This window comes from Zalophus californianus, chromosome 7 (assembly GCF_009762305.2).
Source record: "Zalophus californianus isolate mZalCal1 chromosome 7, mZalCal1.pri.v2, whole genome shotgun sequence".
NCBI lineage: Eukaryota > Metazoa > Chordata > Mammalia > Carnivora > Otariidae > Zalophus > Zalophus californianus.
In genome coordinates this window covers 134,978,611-134,998,831 of record NC_045601.1, presented here as the reverse complement: position 1 = coordinate 134,998,831, position 20,221 = coordinate 134,978,611, and positions in this window count along the sequence as shown.

Sequence of the window (20,221 nt, the reverse complement as noted above, 5' to 3'; positions counted from 1 at the left end):
CGCACCGCCGCCACCCACCCCCCCCACCCTCCCACCTCCGGACACTCAGCATCACTTCACCACATGAGCTATCTGACAAAGGAGTAGAGGTTCCAAGCCTAATGGACATAGATGCGTCTGGCTTTGCTTTACACACAAAACAAAGATACCAGCACGAAACGGCACCTAAGCAAGGACTGGGAGGGCACGGTAAGTGCGAGAGATACATAATGAAGACTTGATCTGGAGTGATCTCCTTGTCCTGGGGCCTCCAGCCCATTGGACTGCTGTGATGTCTTCTATGCTCTGCTTTACCAAGGATTATAGGGATTGAAGGAGGAAGAAGAGGAAAGCAAGTCATGAACAATAGCTATCACACAGCTCTTTAGGATTTCCAAATGTGACTTTGAAAAATAGGTACTGCCTGCCTGGAGTACCCCACAATTCAACAGTACAAAAAGTATGCAGTGAAGGGTAAGTCCCGTCCACCCCCAGCCCCTAGCTACAGTTCCCACTCCCAGAGACAGTCTCAATGATCAGTTCCCTGTCAATGCCTCCAGTAGTGCTCTGCACATACGAAACACTCGCATCTCTGTACGTTGTGAAGTGCTTTAACACAAACAACGAAGCAAGCAGACTGCCAAGGATTATGTTGTGGCAAAAGTATTATTATTTGGATTCTCATGACAATCAACACCACGCAGCTCCCCTCAGTTTGAAGGAGCCAGGTAATAGGCTGGTTTAGGTCACTGCCCAAGTCAATAGCCAAGTAGTTCTTGGATGCCTACGTGACTGGATTCATTTGCAAGGGCTGCCGTAACAAATTGCCACAAACCAGGTGCCTGAAAGCAACAGAAAGTTATTCCCTCAGATTTCTGGAGGCCAGAGGTCTGAAATCAAGGTGTCGGCAGGATCAGTACCCTTGAGAGATCTGAGGGAGGGTCTGTCCCAGGCTCTCTCCTGGCTTCTGGTGGATGCTAGCAAACCTGGCCTTCCTTGGTTGTGATAGTATAACTCCAATTTGTTCCTGCCTTCACATGGCCTTCTTCCCTGTGTGTCTCCTCCAATGTCTAGGTCCAAAGTTCCCTCCTTTTATAAGGAAACCAACTACTGGATTTAGAGCCCACCCTAAAGATTTTCCTGGTCACCTCCCCATAACCAGCCTCCTCCACACCTTTCTGTCTTTTGCTTTAGCAGCAGGCCGGTAAGCCTAAGTTCTAAGCCACCTCTGAGAGTTCCTTATTTTTCTCTGGGTATCTCCCATGTATACAGGACATATATGTGTTAATAAACTTGTATTTGGTCTTTCTCTTGTTAATCTGTCTTTGGTCACAGGGACCCCAGTCGAGAACTTAGCAAGGTAGAGGAAAACCCATGACCTCCCTTACAACCTCATCTCCACTGAATTAATCAAGTGTGCAAAGCCCTTGCTTCCAAGTTAAGTCACACACACTCAGGTTCCAAGCACACATGAACTTTGGAGGACATTATGCAACCTAGTACAGTGACCTTAGGAAGTGATGTCATCCCTTTCAGCTTCAGTGTCTTCACCTGTACCTCAAATGGGTCCTGTGGGAATGAAGTGAGAAGACCCACTAAAGGGGCTCTGTGCCGACTTTGGTGGTCAGTGAATGTTAGTCACTGCTGTTGCTGCCATGTCCTCATGGACATCATCTTTGTCTTCGTCATCCACTGGAGTGACAGGATCAGTGAGAGATACAAAGGATAGCACATAGTCCCTGCTCCCAAGGAGTCTGCAGTTAGCTGTGGATGCTACGTAGCATATCTTAAGTATGAAATGTGAAGCTCTAGGCACCAGTTGGAGCTGCAGAGGAAGAGAAGACCAGTGCGGAAATGGTCTGAAGGCACCACAGACCAGTGAGCTTTTGAAGGATTCTCAGGAGCAACATGGGCCCCTACAGAGCTGCTACCTATGCCTCAAAGAGAGCATCTCTTCATTCCCAAACCATGGAACCTGGCCAAGGACACATAGTCCTACCATTGGTGACACCCACATGGCTTCTTACTGACGGAGTCTAAACTCCTGATTCTGAGGGACTTCCACTTCTGCCTTGGAAAAGCACACCTCTGACTAAAAATAACATTGTGTGTCATTTTGGTGAAAAATCTTTGAGATTTGGGGTTCGTGGGAGGTAGAATCACCTGACCTCCTTTACTACCTCAAAACTCAAACAAAAAACCTCAGTCACACAATAGGTGGGGCTCATCCTTTCTAAATGTGCAACCTCTGTGCAATCTGTGATGTGAAATGTGTGGAGCATATTATTTGAATGCTGCTACCACTGCTGGAAAGCCAGAAGTGTTGGTGAAGATCTGAGCAATGGAAAAGACCAGAAGTCAAGAGTGCATGTCGCTTAACATCACACTTGGGAGCACTCAGCAGTTCTTGAAGTGACAGTGCAAATGGCACTTGTAGCCCTCACATCTGGAGAGAACTTGGCAAATCAGCCACACTGTCATCCATGACTGTGCACTTCTGAAATGTTCTGCTCAGGCAATTGTCTTTCTTTTCATCTGTAGAAGGCCTTGCCTTTCATGTTAGTGTTGTAAATAAGATGAATCTTATTCATCATTGAGTGGGGCCTAAAAGGCAAGATTGCTCCTCTAATAATAGATTTCCCTGGGGAAAGTAATCTGATTGGCTTTGTTTAATATGAAATGAAAGATAAATTGACTCAAATAAATGTGTTTCTCTTTGAAGAATACTCCAATGCACTGAGTTAGGGCAAAACACGATAGATACAGTTAGTGGTTGTCTAACAGTGGGTTATATCCTCAAAAGTCAGGTGTGAGTGACAATTGGGACTTCAAAAAGGGGATGCTTCCTGATTCATAGACCAACCCACCAAGGCTTCTGCAGACCAGCTTATCTTTACTGTACCTAATAATCTTAGCTCAAATTCTTGGTCCTCCAAGCAGAGGTCAAGCATACAATGAAACACAACCAGAATTTCCTGGAAGGGTTTGTATATGAACTCCTTCCCACCAAATGGCCAGTTTGTAGACCCTGGTGTTCATTCTGGAGATGTGCCTGCTGTAATCTTTGGGTATGGTATGGAAGGACAAAGAGATTAAGAGGAAGAAGAATGTTTTTTTAGAATTCCAAGGTGTAGAGGAAGCCCTTGACAATCCTTTAAAAAGATAAAGGACCTTCTCCTATCTGATCTCTGTACCTTTCTACTGCTTCCTAGTAAAAATTATAATGGCAACAATAATGATGGGGGGAGCTCTAGGAATAATAATACAATGAGAGTGATAACTGACATTTCCAGAGAGTTTAATATGTTGGGTACTGTGCTAAGTGCTTTACAGAGGTCTTCTCATTTAACCCTGTCAACAGTGTAATCAAGTTAGTACTTGATTATTATCCCCATTTTACAAATTAGTAACAGAGACCCAAGGTCACATGGCTAGAATTCAGCCTTGGCCATCAGCTTGGGGCCTCATATCCTTCAATAGTACCCTGTGCCTTTTGCGTCCTTCTCGTGGTATGGAATCCCTTGAAACGTGAACGGAAAAGATTTTTGTGAGTTCGGAGCCACCTAGCAACCTGGTTGTTAGCAAAGTCCGAGTTAGACCACAGGACACAGGGATGACTGCCCGGTCTCGTGATTACTGGAGGGACAGTCTTTGTGCTCCCCCTGAATATGGGCTAACCAGGGCTGCCCAGGCTTCTCCCCTGCATCCTTGGTGGATTTCCAGATCCCCTGCACCGTCCCCAAACCTCTGAATGGGAATCTGTGGTTTTGCAGGCACCCAGGTGATTCTTGTAATCAAAGAAGTTTGAAAAACACTGAAGGTGGTTATTCACGGAGCCCGGGGACCACACCACAAGTAGAAGTTAAGGACTGGGAATCGGGAATATTGTCCAAAGATTTTAGGGTCTCCAAGTGTCCCAGTTAGCCTGCGGCTGAGAAGATTCCTGGGACACAGGACTTTAAGTTTTAAAAAAGGGACAGTTCCAGGAAAACCCTGTTTCTATCCTAAAACCACATCCATTCTTGCCATAAGCCTTATATGACCCCAGAATGCTAAAACTATTTTCCTTTCCCAATAGAATCCAACTTCCCTGGACTTTCAGGAAAGCCTTGCTGAATACAGTATTACATCTTGAATTGTGTGTTGCTGCAAGCCCCATGGGCCTCCCAAAGGTATTTGCATCTTTTAAAAAGAGGGACTAGAATTTGTTTTGCCTCTTTGCAGCTGAAGTTACAGAATATCTTCCAAAATCAACTGTAAAACTTATAGCTGCGTTGCAGAAAAGTGATATAAATTCCTAATTTGCCATTTCTTTTAAGTTTGCTAGAGAAAATAAAAATTTACACTTCTCTCTCAAAACTGTGCTTCCACTCGTCAAACTCAACTATAAATTCTTGTTGTCCTTTTAAAATAATTTTCATTTGGGGGCGCCTAGGTGGCTCAGTCAGTTAAATGTCTGACTCTTGATTTCGGCTCAGGTCATGATCTCAGAGTCATGAGATCGAGCCCCGCGTCGGGCTACATGCTCAGCGAGGAGTCTGCTTGAGATTCTCTCTTTCTCTCTCCTTCTCCCTCTGCCTCTCCCCTTCCACGTGTGTACTCTCTCTCTCTCTAAAATAAATAAATAAATCTTTTTAAAAATAAAATAATTTTCATTTGTATTTCATTTTCTTTTCCTAAATTTGGTACTATGACATTAAGAAAAAAATCCACACAAATCTGAAGTCATTTGCTTGAGGTGTGGAAGGCCAAATTAAAAAAGCAAGATGAATAAGAAATTAAACTAGATATTGTGTGTAGAGTTAATCCAAATTCCAAAGCAGAGTGGGGCTTTACAAACAATTACATTTATAAAAAATTATATTTATAATAAAATATAAGCAGAAGGAATGGAATGACTCAAGCCCAGGAGGAGACACTTACTAGGGAATTTGCCTCAAGGTGGCCAGAGAAGAAGACATCTCAGACATGAGTTTTCCCGAAAGCCGCTAAATCCACAGGTGGAATGAAAAGGTAAGGTATCTGCTAAGGGACCTTGACTCTGGAGGCCTGAGTTCAGTGAGAAGAGAAACGGAGTCTTTCTGGCTCTTTCTATTGCTATTGCTGAAGCTTAGTGCAAGGTGGAAGAGGGTAGGAGCCCCAGAAGGGAGGGAGGTAGAGCACAGCGGTTTCCAGGCACAGACACCCCCTTCACATTGCCTGGGTTCGAATCCCAGCTCTGCTGCATGTCTGCTGTGTGACCTTGGGCAAGTTGTTCAACCTCTCTTTGCTGGAGGTAAAATAGTAATAATATCTACCTCACAGGGCTGTTGTGAGGAGAACTTGTAAGCTAATATGTATAAAGCACTTATAATAGGGCCTGCCACTTAATCAGCCCTGGAGAAGCATCTGCTTATATTTAGAAGGACAGTGGCAACGAGTAGTAAATAAGCCAGAGATCCATGCAAAGCATAATGAATATAGGCAATAATATTGTACTATAATTATGTAACATGATAAATATCACTACGTGGGCAATCATATAATACAGAAATGTAGCAAAGAAACACCCTGTACACCTTACATATATACAATGTTACATGTCAAATTTATTCAATTTAAAAGAATGTTAGAAATCTCTATATAGCTGTATCTTGGGCACATTGCTTAATTTAAGAAATTGCTCGGCAGCACAAGCTGCATGAAGGGGGCCAAATGCACTTGGCCAAGATGTGTTCCTGGGAACCCAAGGTGGGACTTGTCTGAATTAATTGACAAATTCCCTTCATGGGAAAAGTTTGCCAAATCCTGCTTTTAGGCACTTATCTTGCAGTGGAGCATGTGCTTAAAGATAGCTTACTTTTATATTTTAGACACTATCCAGTTTATTTAAAGTTTAAAATTGTATTATTATTGTTTAGAGGGAAACTGAATTAATCAGAAAGCCATTATCTCGAGTCACAGAAAAACTGAAACATTTTGGGGCTTGATCCAAGTGACCCACCCACCTCTCCTGGTGGCAATGTGCCTAAATGACAGGAACAATTCTTAAATCACAAGACAAACATCAAGCAGTGTAATCCTCACAACACCATCTCTAAGAACAGACACTATTAAATTTTGGTATTGATTATAGAAATCTTTTCTTAGAGTGCCAAATGGAGCGGTCATTTTCTGTTTCCTCACCTTGAATGAAGTGATTCTTCTTGCTTCTTCACTATGAAAATAAAACTGGGTAAAAGCATAAAAATCAGTTTTGTCTATGTATCATGTAATCATTAGGAAAAACATATAAAAATTATAATAGTAATGGATCAACATTTCTGTTCTTTTTTCATCATAGAATAGCATTATTTTACTAGAACACTCTGACATATGCATCACGTTTTATATATTATTTATACAGAGACTTGGGTTATTATTAATTCTGCCATAAATTCCTACAGTACACAGTGTGCATCGTTGACCTTCCCTTTGAACTTGAAATACCCATGTTATTCATTCGTGTAGGATAAGGAAACAAGGCTTATCCCACACAGGTAGACTTCAAGTGTTACCTGGGACCTCTACCAAAGTAAAGCATTGGCTTCCAGCGATGTTATCTATTGACAACTCCTTTTTCATTTGGTTCTGGGGGAATTAATGCATTTAATACAATGTGTATCAGTTCCAGCTATTTGTCTCTTTCAAATAATGATTAAACGGAGCCTCTACATTTTTTTAGCAGGGACTGAGGAAGACAAGGAATATTATTATAAATATTAATATAAATTAATATTCTGCTAGATTCCTTTCATCCCCACGGACATCTTTTGCATCATGAATATGGTGTAGAGTACATTCTGGGATATGTTTCCTATATACTCCTGCTTGTAGATTCTGGCACATCAAAAGTGCTCAATAAAGATTTGTTGAATTAATGAATGAGTGTGCTGGGAACAGGGTTTGGGAGGGGTTGAAAGCAAAGGCCAACCTTCCAGGGAGTTTTAAACATGGGACAACCTTCCAGAACTACTGACCCATGTGGGTAAGAGATAAGTGCCTTTATTGCCTTCTCCCACCCCCACCCCTACCTCTATGCCTTCCCCCTCATTCAGTCATTGGATGAGGACAACCTAGGAGAGATTAGTAACATTGCCTCAGGCAAGGTAGTTCTCTTTATTCAAGGCATTCCTCAAAGGGTCTGACAGTTGAAAGCTGCCCACCAATGGCGCTCCCAGCAGCAGAGGTGCCTTCATTCCCATAAGGGATCTGGGAGGCCCATTACAGCCTCTAGCTCACTTGCCCTACCCTATAAATAGTCCCCCAGTGAATGAATAAACAAAGAACTCCTATACCAGTTGGTAACTGGCATGCCTGTTTATGCTTAGTCATTCTAAGTAGATCTTCTTGGCCCTGTGGACATGCAGGGAAGGAGAGAATGTTCCTTTTCTATCTTCCACACTCATCAGTACCTCCATTCTGGGATGACCCCAAGCAGGCGGTCAAGGCAGTGTGGCTTTATGGCCAGGGCTTCAAGGACTTGTGGGAACTCTACTTGTGGGATTCCAGCCCTGAGGGGCAAAGAGTCGTGTTATCTTCAGAGTAAATATTTGGTCAATGAGATTTCCCCAGCATCCTTGACACTGCATCACAGCTAAATCTCAGGCAGACCCCAAATCCTGAATTCCCTGATTGTTACAGTTTTGTTTCATTTGCTTGCTTTAAGGAAATAACATGATGAGTCTCACTAACAATCTCTGAAGTCTCTTTCAATCCTATCATTCTATGAGGAATCTGTCATGAGCCAGCTAATGCTACCGGGGGTTAGTCATGTGCCAAGCACTTTTTGCATATAGTAGCTCATTTAGTCTCCTCATCAGGAATATGGGGATAATGCTAGTACCTCATTCAAAAGGGGGTATGAAATGAAATAACAGGCAGAACACTTAGAATACAGCCTAGCATGTAGGAAGTATTATTTTTACCTCTCTTTATTCCTGACTGCTCAGAACTCACTGTCTGGTCCTGCTGAGGTCCACCCTGCCTTGAGAGTTCTAAGCTCCACAAATTTCCCGACCTCATCCCATCTTCAGTATCTCCTCTTAGCTCACAGCTTTCTTGGGCGATCAAAACAACCTGAGTTTTAGCTCTCAACCACTATTAGTATGTACCCACGATCTGTATACATAGACAAGTAGTTTTTCAAGGCTGATATTTCCCACAGAGTACTCAGCCCTCTGAAGTAAGTGGTTGGTTCATAAGCCAGTTGTGTGGTGTATCCCCCAAAATCCATTTTATATGCCAACTCTTTCAGTGTCTCCGATTATAACCTGTCTCTGTCCACCTTGAACTAAATTACCACATGATGTGATAATTAAAACATCACATCTGCAGCCTTCTGCAGTATACATGAGCGAACTTATTTGTGTATAATTAAACCAATCACAGGCATATTAGAAACACATGTTTACCAATAAGAATTGTAAAACGATAAGCTGAGTCTCTAGCATCTGTGTTACTCTTGACAGGAGGAGAGATACTTTATAAAATCATGAACAATTTTTAAGTGACCCAGGTAAGCCCCCAGAAACTGTTCTCAGTCTGATATATGCTCTTTGCTTAAAGATAATTGTTTATGCCCTCAGTTCTCAACTTTGGCCACACACTGAGATCATCTGGAAAACTTTTATTTTATTTATTTATTTATTTATTTATTTATTTATTTATTGAGGGAGAGATAGTGCGCACGAGAGAGATAGCAAGAGAGAGAGAGCACAGAGGCAGAGGGAGAGGGAGAAGGAGACTCCCCGCTGAGCAGAGAGCCCAATGCAGGGCTCCATCCCGGGACCCTGAGATCATGACCCAAGCTGAAAGCAGATGCTTAACCGACTGAGCCACCCAGGTGCCCCTGGAGAATTTTTAAAGTACTAAAGCCCAGGTCACATAGCCACAGTTTCTGATTTAATGGGTACATCACAATTTTTAAAGCTTCTCTGATGATTCTAATTTGGAAATTTGAGAAACACTGATGTATACAATTGTCAAATGAACATGATTGTTTAATTGATCATAGTTTCATTCTTTCATACATACAGTGCACCTTGATCCCTAAAGACAAAATACCTCAAGATTTTCAACAGCTGTAGGCTCTACTGTATAACAAGTGATGCACAGGGAGCTAGGCATTTCTAGAATATTCTGTGTTCTGGCATATTTTGGAATGTTCCATAATTATACCATTTAGTAATGGATAAACAAATGTTCCACCAGACATTAATAAGGGGTTATAGGAAAGAAAGAGGTTCAGAACCACAGAACTAAATAAAATTAAAATTTACTGGGGATTTCTCAGAAACTGTAATATACTGATGTGCATATAAATCTTCAAAAGCATTTCCCAAGCTCATTTGATACAGAATCTTACATCTCTTCCTCCACCATCTCAGTGCTTCATAATATCTTCCAGAATATTCTGCTGAATACTTTGAGAAACACTGATTCGAAGGGCTCATGTTCCGGCAAGAGGAAAAGCATGGGAGACCTAAAGGACAAGACACAGAGCCGGCACCCATAGGACCTAACTCTGCATTGGGAACAAGGGCCCCAACTTCCAAGAAGCCAGCCGGAGAAACTGATGGGTCCTTTTTTTACTGTTGCCTATTGTGACTGGCAGCAAGATGCTCGGGTTGCTCAGTGCCACCTACAACTGGATGAGCAATGTCTTTGTCTCCCAAACTCTGGGGGTCATAAAGACGTTCCCAGGTGTGGGAAATGTAAGTTAGCCACATGGGACATTTAGCGCTCCCATGAAGAGAGGGTGAGGATCAGTGCCAGGGTTTGGTGCTCTTCCTTGGCCGGGGGCAGAGAAAAAACCAGAAGGCGAGAGAGGATATGGTCCTATCCAGACCCAGAAATACTGCTCTTCTGACCTCTACCAAATTCTGGCAGCATGACCTGGGACAACGTTCTCATCCAGAAAATGAGGACATATAATACCTAGGTGTCCTCGTGAAGATTAAATATGACCACATAAGTGAAAGGGCTGTATGGTCATTATGCAAATGTTGGCAATTATTTAGGATTCTCTCATGGAGTCTAACTGAATAATAACCCAGGGACAACTTGACTTGAGAATCCATAACCATGTAAAATTTTTCTGCTCGTTTTTCATAAATGTTGCAAAGGCAGTGAGGGAGGGAAAAAGAGAAAGAGAGGGAGGGAGGGAGGGAAGGAGAGAGAGAGAGAAATTAAAAAATGTGGGGCTCTGAGGGTCTTCAGAAGTATTCTGTTTTACTTGTTCCCCTCTGAGACCTTGAAAATGAGCTGAGAGTTCACATCATTCCACTGTTTTCTAGTCCGTTGTCTCCTGCCATCATTTTAAATGCATCTTATTGACAGATGGTTCCTTTGGGAGAGCACCTTAATGATTAATTGAATAGCAAACACCACTCCTCTTTCTACAGGTCGGCACTTGTTTAGCAAAGGTAAATTGAAGCCACGCACATGAGTTGACAGAATATAAATGTCAGCTTGTTTCCCTTCAGATTTGCCTCGCTGTCCCAATTCTGTTTTTGCAGACATGCTGTGAACAAGGCTGGGAGGTGGTTTCCACTCACCTTAACCAGAGCTCTGGAGTCCTGTGGCTAGAGGCTTCAGTCTTCATTTCAAGTCCTGGTTCTTTTCATGAATAATCCTTCTTAATCAACTGTTTCTCACCCTGTTCCCTTTGCCAGTTTGCCAGTAGACACACTTAGCTTGTTCTCTCCATTGGCACTGTTAGTTCCTTTTATTGTGCAATCTTGTACTAGATATGCTTGCTTTGTTTCCCACTAAGCAGCTTCCCACCCTCCCCTTCCACCCTTCCTGTGTGGAAAGTCTCCTTTTCTTTCTCTGGTGTCTGTTTCAGGCTACTTGATGCCTGGCTCTGGACGACCTTCTGTCTTTGATGGGCTACCCACGCCCAGAGACAACTCCTTGGAGTTTTTCGTTTTGCTTAGACCATCCTCTGTGGTATTGAACTCACATACCCCAGTTTGCTTGAAGGGATAGAAATACACAAGGCTTTGAATGGCTTAACTCCTAATACATATGAGAATGACATCTTTCTCCTTGATGAATACAACTGTGCTGCGTACCCCTGACTTCCAAGCTCCTAACAATAACCAAAATAGCACTATTTCCATGCTAGTATGTGTATGGCTAGGTGCCATCTCATTAAACCTTCCATCACTCCACCTCTGCCGAGCCTTGCTAAGCGAGAAGGGGGTGGTTGAGCAAACTTCTCCTCATTCAAAGTCAACAGGAAACAGGCAAGGGTGAAGCTTCATTTTCTGCCAAGTGCCAAGAGCCATTGGAAGCCTGGAAGTAAAGAGAAACTACTGTAATTGTTTTGAGGACTTAAGGCAATATCTTCAACCCATAAGCTCTATAAAATGTAAGGGAATTTATTATAAAAGGTAAACAGCAACATTATAGCTTGGGCTATTCTTACAGATTAAACATAAATGTATACATGGAGCCAAGTGCACCCTATCTGGAAGACCCCCTCTCTCCCCACCTTCCACCCTCAATATCTTCATTGATTCTCTCCTTCCCTTCACTGAGGACACTACTCAAATATCATCTTAATCAAGGAGAGCTCATCAGAACTCCTCTCTTAAGAAACACCCAGACTTGCCCTTTCTCATCGCCTTATCTTGCTTTGCCTTCCCATTTAGCACCTATTACTACATATGTTTGTCAGTGTCCTCTCATTGCAATGCAAGTTCCATGAAAGCAGGGAGTTTTTTGCGGTTTTTTGTTTTTCTGTTTTTTTTGGTCTGTGTTATTCACATAGGACAGTGCCTGGCATACAGTAGGCACTCATATATATATCTGTAGGGTGAGTGAATCACTGAATGACCACATAGAACCAAGAATCTTTAAAAGCAAAGTGATTTTCTCTCCTTTTATCTATTCCTTTTAGTGAATACTCAAAAACCTTATAAAAAGGAGTGAAGATTATCATTCAAAAACAAAAGAAATAATTTTTAAAAAATGATAGGGTAAGTTTAAAGAATAAAAGAAATACTTTAAAATGGCTTTGTGCTATTTCAGTTATGCTGGTGTCTGAGATGCAATGTGATATGGGGGAAAGAGGTTGAGGTTGGGTCTGAGAAGTTAGAGGCTTAGATTGCAATCCCAGCTCTGTCATGTCCACGCTTATCTGTTGAAACTCCATGTCTTCATCTGCAAATAAAAATAACCATTCCTACCTTTCCAGGATTATGGTGAAGATCAGCAATGAAATCTACAGTGTTCCTGGCACAGGGTGGGCCCTCATTAAATTGAGTTGCTATTATTATCTTGATCTAAATTTCATGAGTGATATGTTTCCTTATTTAATTCAAGTAGTTGGTAGCATTTAATTTGTAAAATCAGCATCAAGAATGACATTTTTAGCTTTGGACAGTAACTGAATCTGCTTATTATCATGGAAGAAGTTCATTCCTTTTGCAATTACAACATTAACGTAGATTACTAGTAAGTCAGGAACTACTTTACCTTGTTGATACATAATTAGAAAATTCAAATGAACAATAGAAGCCAGAAAAAAAGGACAGAAAGAAAAGAAATAAGTCCTAGAAGCCTAGCTCACAAAAGAAGCCAGAGAAGAAGGCCTAAGCTATGCAAACGATCCCCAACCTTGGAAAAATGACTCAAAGTACAGAGTGAACTGACAGTAGGTTTTTATAACCGACCAGTTCTCTAGGAGCCTGGTTCTTTTTTTTTTTTTCTAGTATTCCCCTTTCTGGATATTATTTTTCCAGTTGTATTGAGAAATAATTGACATACATCACTGTACAAGTTTAACACATACAGCATGATGGTTTGATTTACATATATTGTGAGATCATTGCACAATCGGCTCAGCTAACATCCATCATCTTATATGGATACAAGGGAAAAAAATGAAAAAGAAAAAAAATTTTTCCTTGTCCTGGGAACTCTTAGGATTTACTCTCTTAACAACTTTCCTACATATCATATAGCAGCGTTAACTATAGTCATCAAGTTGGACATGACATCCCTAGTACTTTTTTACCTTATAACTGAAGGTTTGTACCTTCTGACCACCCTTCTCCATCTGCTGCTCCCTCTGCCCCACCCTCCCTCCACTTCTGCTAACCACAAGTGTGATCTGTTTTTCTATAAGTTTGGTTTTGGGTTTTTTTTGTGGGGTTTGGGGTTTGGTTTTTTTTTTTTTTTTTTTTGTAATTTACATGTAAGTGAGATCTTGTCTTTCTCTGATTTATTTCACTTGACATGTCTTCAAGATTCATCCATATTCTCACAAATGGTAGGATTTCCTCATTATTTATGGCTGAATAAAATTCCATTGTATATAAATAACAAAAGCTCTTTAGATATTATTAAAATTCATTTTAAAATGTGGTCAAGTAACTGCAATTTATCAGATCCTTTGCTTGGATCTAGGATATCTCTATGTACAAGTCAGACAGACCTGTGACCCCAGGACTGAAACTACAGTGGGAAATACAGATAAGTATACAGTCCATTACCATGCAGTGTGGTAAGAGCAGTGATGGACAGGAAAGCAGCACACATTACAATGTTAGCAGCCATCTGATTCTTAAGGTGGGTTGGTGGGTGCATAGATGTTTATTTTTATGATTATGCTTCAAAACTCACATATATATATTTTACATATATTATTTTGTGTGTACCAAATGTTACATAATTTAAAAGGTGGAGTACTGGGAGTTGTGGAAACAGACAGGGGGTTTCCCATTATAACCCAATGGGTGCCACATCTAAGCTAGAATGATGAGTAGGAGTGAGCCAGAGCAGAGAAGACAGGAAAGGAAGAGTGTCCTCAGGAGGGAGGAGCACAAAGGGGCTTGGATGAGGTGAGGGAAAGCAGGATCTGTCTGAGGAAGGCATTATAGTCTAGCACGGCTGAAACATGGAGTGCGGGGTGGGAAGAGGTGAGGAATGATAGTGGAGACCCGAGCAGGGTCCCAAACCTGAAGACCTTGTGAGTCAGTCAAGGAAATGAAATTTTATCCCAAGGACAATGAGGAGTCATGGAAGAGTTTCATACAGCTGAGTCACAAGATTGGGTTTACATTATAAGATCACTCTAGTTGTAAGGTGAATAGTAAATTAAAGGAAACAAGACTAGAAGCAAGAAAATCGCTTGAGACACATTTGTTTACTTACACATTTTGCAAAGATCAGAAAGTTGAAAATGTACAGCACTGGGAAGAGAGTGGAGAGGTTGGGAATATAAATTGACATACTCTCTTTAGACGGCAATTTGTCAATATCTATCAAAATAAAAAATTCATATACCCTTGATCTAATAGTTCCACTGCTAGAACTATATCTGGCAGGGGCGCCTGGGTGGCTCAGTCGTTAAGTGTCTGCCTTCAGCTCAGGTCGTGGTCCCAGGGTCCTGGGATCGAGCCCCGCATCGGGCTTTCTGCTCCGCGGGAAGCCTGCTTCTCCCTCTCCCACTCCCCCTGCTTGTGTTCCCTCTCTCACTCTCTCTCTCTTTCTCAAATAAATAAATAAAATCTTTAAAAATAAAAGAACTATATCTGGCAAATAAAACCTGCACACCTGTTAAGAGATGTGTCTATGAGATGTTCACTGCAGGACCCATAGTATAACGCTTTTTTAAGTGAGTTAGATCATTCTGTGTAGACATGAAAAGAGTTCCTGGATGTGTTGTTAAGCGAATAAAGCAAGATCCCAAATATTGGGTATGGTGTTCTCCCCTGTGTGTAAAAACTACACACATATGTGTTCACTGATATGTATGTATATTTGTCAATGTCTAAAAACACATTTGGAAGGATATATTGGTTTCCTCTGAAGAGAAAGCCTAAAAAACAGGAAAGAAAAAAGCTAACTTTTCATTGAATATACTTGTTATGTTGTTAAGTTACATTACGTTTTATGTTATGTTGTTATATTATGTTTGCTGTGGTATGTTATGTCATTGTGGTAAGAAACTGAACATGACATCTACCTTCTTAACAACTTTTTAAGTGTATAAAATAGTATTATTGACTCTAGATACCATGTTGTACAGCAAATCTCTAGAACATATTCATCTTGCCTAACTGAAACTCTATGTCCACTGATTAATGTTTAATTAAAACCTAATACACATGATGAAAAAAATCACATCATAAGATGTATATGAGAATATGTATCAGTATTAGGTTTTAATTAAACACCATGGGGATTTCGTGTATGTGTGTGTTTAAGACAGATTTTCCAGGACCTGGCAAAAGATGACATAATCTATCATTCCTCAGCTGAAGCCCAAGAGGTCCAGGAAGAGGGCCTTTCCAAGGTGGCCTGCACCCTTCACTGTTTTCTTTGATGAGAAGAAGAGAAAACAAAAATGGCATATGGCCCCTATAAAGCCCTTCTGGAGGCCTAATCCCTAGGAACTGCCTGACCTTCTTTGAAAAAGTAGAATAATAAGGAATCTAATTATAAGTCTTATGCTGTCTATCGTTTCATTCCACAAACATCTTGGGTCACTCTTTCACACCCTGTCATGTTGTCTCCTTCTCATCTAAACCTTGCTCCAGTCACCTACTGAAGCCCTCTGTTCTGGATGGGCCATTGGAAGGTGGCTTGCAGAGGGCTTTCTGTGAGCTGCAGGCCACCCAGCCTACCTTCACCCTCCCGTCCCTGCAGCCTTAACAGACGCAGGGTGTCTTCATTCATGGCCCATGATGCTCAGAGGAAGGAAATGAGGCCTGGAGAAGGGGGTCCTTTCCTAACACATACACAAATGAAGTGTGCCTCAGAGAACCTCTTCACTAGACTCAGTGGATTCCCAAGAGCTTTTCCAGCAGGTGAACTCAAGACTTCCCCTAGGGAAGTCATTTTCCTGAAGGTGAGGCAAGGGTTGGAATAGAGCCCAGCCACTTATGTCCCTGTACCCCACTCCTCTGGTCTATTTATAAAGAGCTCTTCATTTATAATTTGATATTTACTTCAAAATACTTCAGGGAATTTCTGCCCCATCTTCCAGCCTCCAAGACCCTGAATAATTGATTTGAGAAGTAGCTCATGGCCTATTTGCTCCATGAAGGGTGGTAAGGGAAAAGAGAGCATCATTTAGAAAGGCAGTTTAAATAAGCAGAGAGACAGGTGAACAATCTTTGCTATGTTCTAAAAACCCCAAGCAAATGCATATGCACGTGTAATAGCTAATAATGAGCTAGCAAATTTGGCTTGGCATCAAGTGAAATCCAGCTCAGGGTCAGAACAGGCAAGTGGTAAGATGGAACGCCTATCAACTCAACTTCCTCTCTGACTATATCTTTTATTTAGAGCAGTATTTCTCAATTTTGATAAATAAACAGCTCCCCCTTTTTTTAGAGAGTGAGAGAGGGGGGAGGGCAAAGGGAGAGGAAAAGAGAGAATCTTAAGCCCACTTCATGCCCAGCATGGAGCCCAACTTGGGGTTTGATGCAGGGCTCAATCTCACAAGTCAGAGCTCATGACCTAAGCTGAAATCAAGAGTTGGACACTAACTGACTGAGCCACCCAGGCGCCCCATAAACAGCCCATTTGAGACCAAAAGTCTCTTACAAACTCCAGTTTGAGAAAAATTGATTTAAAATCTATTTTTTAAATTTTTTTTAGTTTTTTTTTTTTTAAAAGGCAACCATGTGAGGGATGGATATGTTCATTAGCTTGAGGGTGGTAATCCTTTCACAATATTTATAGACACCAAAACATCCCTCGTGCACTTTAAATAAATGCAACTTTTATTCATCAATTATACCTCAATAAAATTGGAAGAAATAAAGATAAAAATAAAAATGTCTTGTATAAAAATTGCATTCAATTGTAACAGCTACAGCAAAACAAGTTTTGATTTTATAGCTAGAAAGTTAATCATTTTTTTTAAAAAACACAAGCTAAAAATATTCTCAGAGAGACTTCAGTTTGAGAAACATCAATGTAAGCTGTTCTTCCTAAGAAACCTCTGGTAATTGTTATATACAACCTGGGAACAGTAGCATTAATCTATCGTGAATCACTATTCATGCTTTACCGTGCATTTGTTCTTAGGTAGTTGCTTCATTATTATGTAATCATCCCAAAAAGGGCAAGGCCATGGGCAAGTGAGACCTAAGACTGGCAAGTTTTGAGGCCCGAGGGCAAGGAGGGGGAGATTGCCACTTATGAGGCTACAGCAGGGCATGACTAGGGAGTCTTGGGTTGTAAGGTAGGCACCTTGAGTGAGTATTAGTTTCTATGAGCTGCTATAACAAGGTACCACAAACCAGACAACTTAAGATAACATAAACTTATTGTCCCACAGTTCTGGAGGCTAGAAGTCTGAAATCAAGGTATCAACAGAGTCATGTCCCCTCTGACCTCTCCAAGGGAGAACCTTCCTTTTCTCTTCTAGTTTCTAGCATTTGCTAGTGATCCTTGGCATTCCTTGGCTTGTAGATGCTTGGCTCCAGTCACATGCTCGTCTTCTCCATGTGTGTTTTTCCACTGTCTTCTCTCTGTGTATGTCTGCCTCTGTGTCAAAATTTTCCCTTCTAGTAAGGACACCTACCCTATTGACCTCATTTTCACTTGATTACCTCTGTAAAGACCACGTATCCAAATAAGTTCATATTCTGAGGTCCTGGGGGTGAGGGCTTCAGTGTATCTTCTCTTTGGAGGGAACAAGAGGGGGTGGGAAAAACCCTGGGTGGGTGAATGCTAGAGGCTGGAAGAGACAAAAAAGGGTTCTCCTTTGGAGATGTCATGGCTCAAAACAGAAGAGGGAATGGGGAGACTGACAAATCGAATTTGAACCCACTTACAGCAGTGCACAGAGTTGCCTGGATCCATTCTATGAGGTTGGAAAATGAAACATTACTTTCTACACAGCACAAAACACCACAGAGCCCCATTATTTGCCTCTAGACAATTGTGCACATGTGGCACAAGCCTGTGGGGCAGGCAGTTTAAAGCACAAAGCAAAATGGATTTTTCTCTGTCATTAAGAGAACTCCATGGAAAGAACTACTTTTCATGAAGTAAACTCACAGAGGTGAAAACATTCTCTCAGTTGAGGCTGGCCACCAGCCAGGAAACGCACATCTGTTGGTGCTCATGGGAGGCCCTGGGGGGGTGACATTTAAAGGAAAATATAGCAACTCTAATGAAGTTTCCACGGTCGTTTTTTGATAAATTGATGATTTTGTTGATGTGAGGAGAAAAAAAAATAAGAGTGGGGGGAAGGGCGCAACTGAGAAAAAGAACATTTAAGTCCATGTACAAAGAGGAAGTGTGAGCTTGTTAGTCAGACCTCTTGTGATTTAAATCAACAAGCCGTTTTGATTTAAGGTGGACTCCAACTTTTAGGGCACTCGAAGACCTGGCCTTATAACCCCATAAATTTGAAAGTGATTACAGACATTCACTGCACACAGAGCTGAAAAGCCCAGCCTCTGCTTTCAAAGGGCATGTGATCTTTTAAAGGAAGTTTAAATGCTGCTAGAAATGGGTCTACAACTGATGAAGGACTCTTAGGACACATTTATTTTTTTATTGAGATTTCAGCTAAATATGCAGCTGTGACAAGATATGAAAAACCATCATTTAATCATGAGTTCCTTCCCACTAAATGGGTTGTCCCACTCCGGGTGGGGAATGTGTGTGGGTTAAATCATGCAGATGCCACACCCAAGATTGCCTCGCTAAAGGGCCGATGGTTTTGGGCTCATTCATAAAAGTGTCAGTCAAACCTGCTGACTCTTCAGAATTTGAAAGAGCTGTCCTGTAAGCTGTAAGATATTTGAGAAAAAAAGCTTCATCCTAAAGTTCAGTTATTTTAAATCCTTTTTGGGAATAAGTGGGACACAATTAATAAAGAAATAAAGAAAGAACACGTAACTCTTCCCCTAAGTGCTAATTCCAAAGATCATCATAAAGAATATCTACTGAGTTTAAACTCTGTTCCAGGAACATGTTAACAGCCAGGGACACAGGAGGTATAACACGAGCCCTACCCTTGAGGGAATGTCATTTATCTGTTAGTTTATCCCTTCACCAGCCACTCAAGCAGCAAGTGTTTGTTGAAGATCTAGCGTATGTCAGACACGGTCCCATTCACCAGGGAGATGACAGTCATAAACAAACAAACAAACGAACAAAAAACCCAAAACCAACCAATCAAAAAACCTCTCCTCCATCAAGGAGGTTCAGTGTCTTTTTTTTTTTTTAAGATTTATTTATTTATTTATTTATTGAGAGAGAGAGAAAGCATATGCATGAGTGGGGGAGGGGCAGAGGGAGAGAGAATGAGAATCTCAAGCAGGCTCTCTGCCCAGCGAGGAGCGCCATGCGGGGCTTGATCTCACAACCCCGAGATCATGACCTGAGCTGAAATCAAGAGTTGGACACTTAACTGATTGAGCCACCCAGGTGCCCTCACAGTCCTTTGGGAAGAGAAATGGGTAAAAGTGATGCTGCATCATATAGATGCAGGTACAGGGCTATGGGTGTCACAGAGCAAGGAAAAAGTGCTTGTAGGAAATAAACCTCAGAGCACGTCCGACTTTGCTGGGGCCCGGATGGATGGTGGGAACCACAGTGTTCTGAGAGACAGAAAAGTTTGCGATTGAACATATCTGGAATGGAATGTATTTAGTTTCCACATTCACTGGAGAATAAAATAGAAAATTAAAAAGAATTTCATAATTGTATTTATATGTAAATATTCCATTTCTCTTATCTCTGCCCCATGGTCACCACCGTGTCAAATACATGCCCCATAACAAAATGTGGAGCACTTCAGTGACTTTAGGTAAGGTGAGGGGTGGGAGCTGGGATGCTGGGAATGGAAAAAGGATGGATCCAGTTAAAAACAAACATGGACAAAAGCCCTCAGAGATGATTCCTCCTAAGTCCATACTGGAGTCCCAGCATCTTTTTCCCTCCATTGCTTTCCTGATGGCTGTCCGTCTTTCCAGCTATCTCTTTGTTTATCCTTCTTCCTGGACAACAATCAACTTGGCCTGGTTTTATTGGCATTCCTAATGTATTCTTCATCTGAAAACTACTAGTGAACCACTAGCTCCTTCTCCTCTAGCGAGCCAACAGCTCTCTCTTGGTTAGAGATAGCCAATACCTTTTGCACTTAAACTCTTTGTTCTAAAAGAGCTCCCCAGTCTTCCATGTTTCCTGTGATGAGAGATGGAGGAGAGCTCTATGACATAAATGCATCTATACACATTCA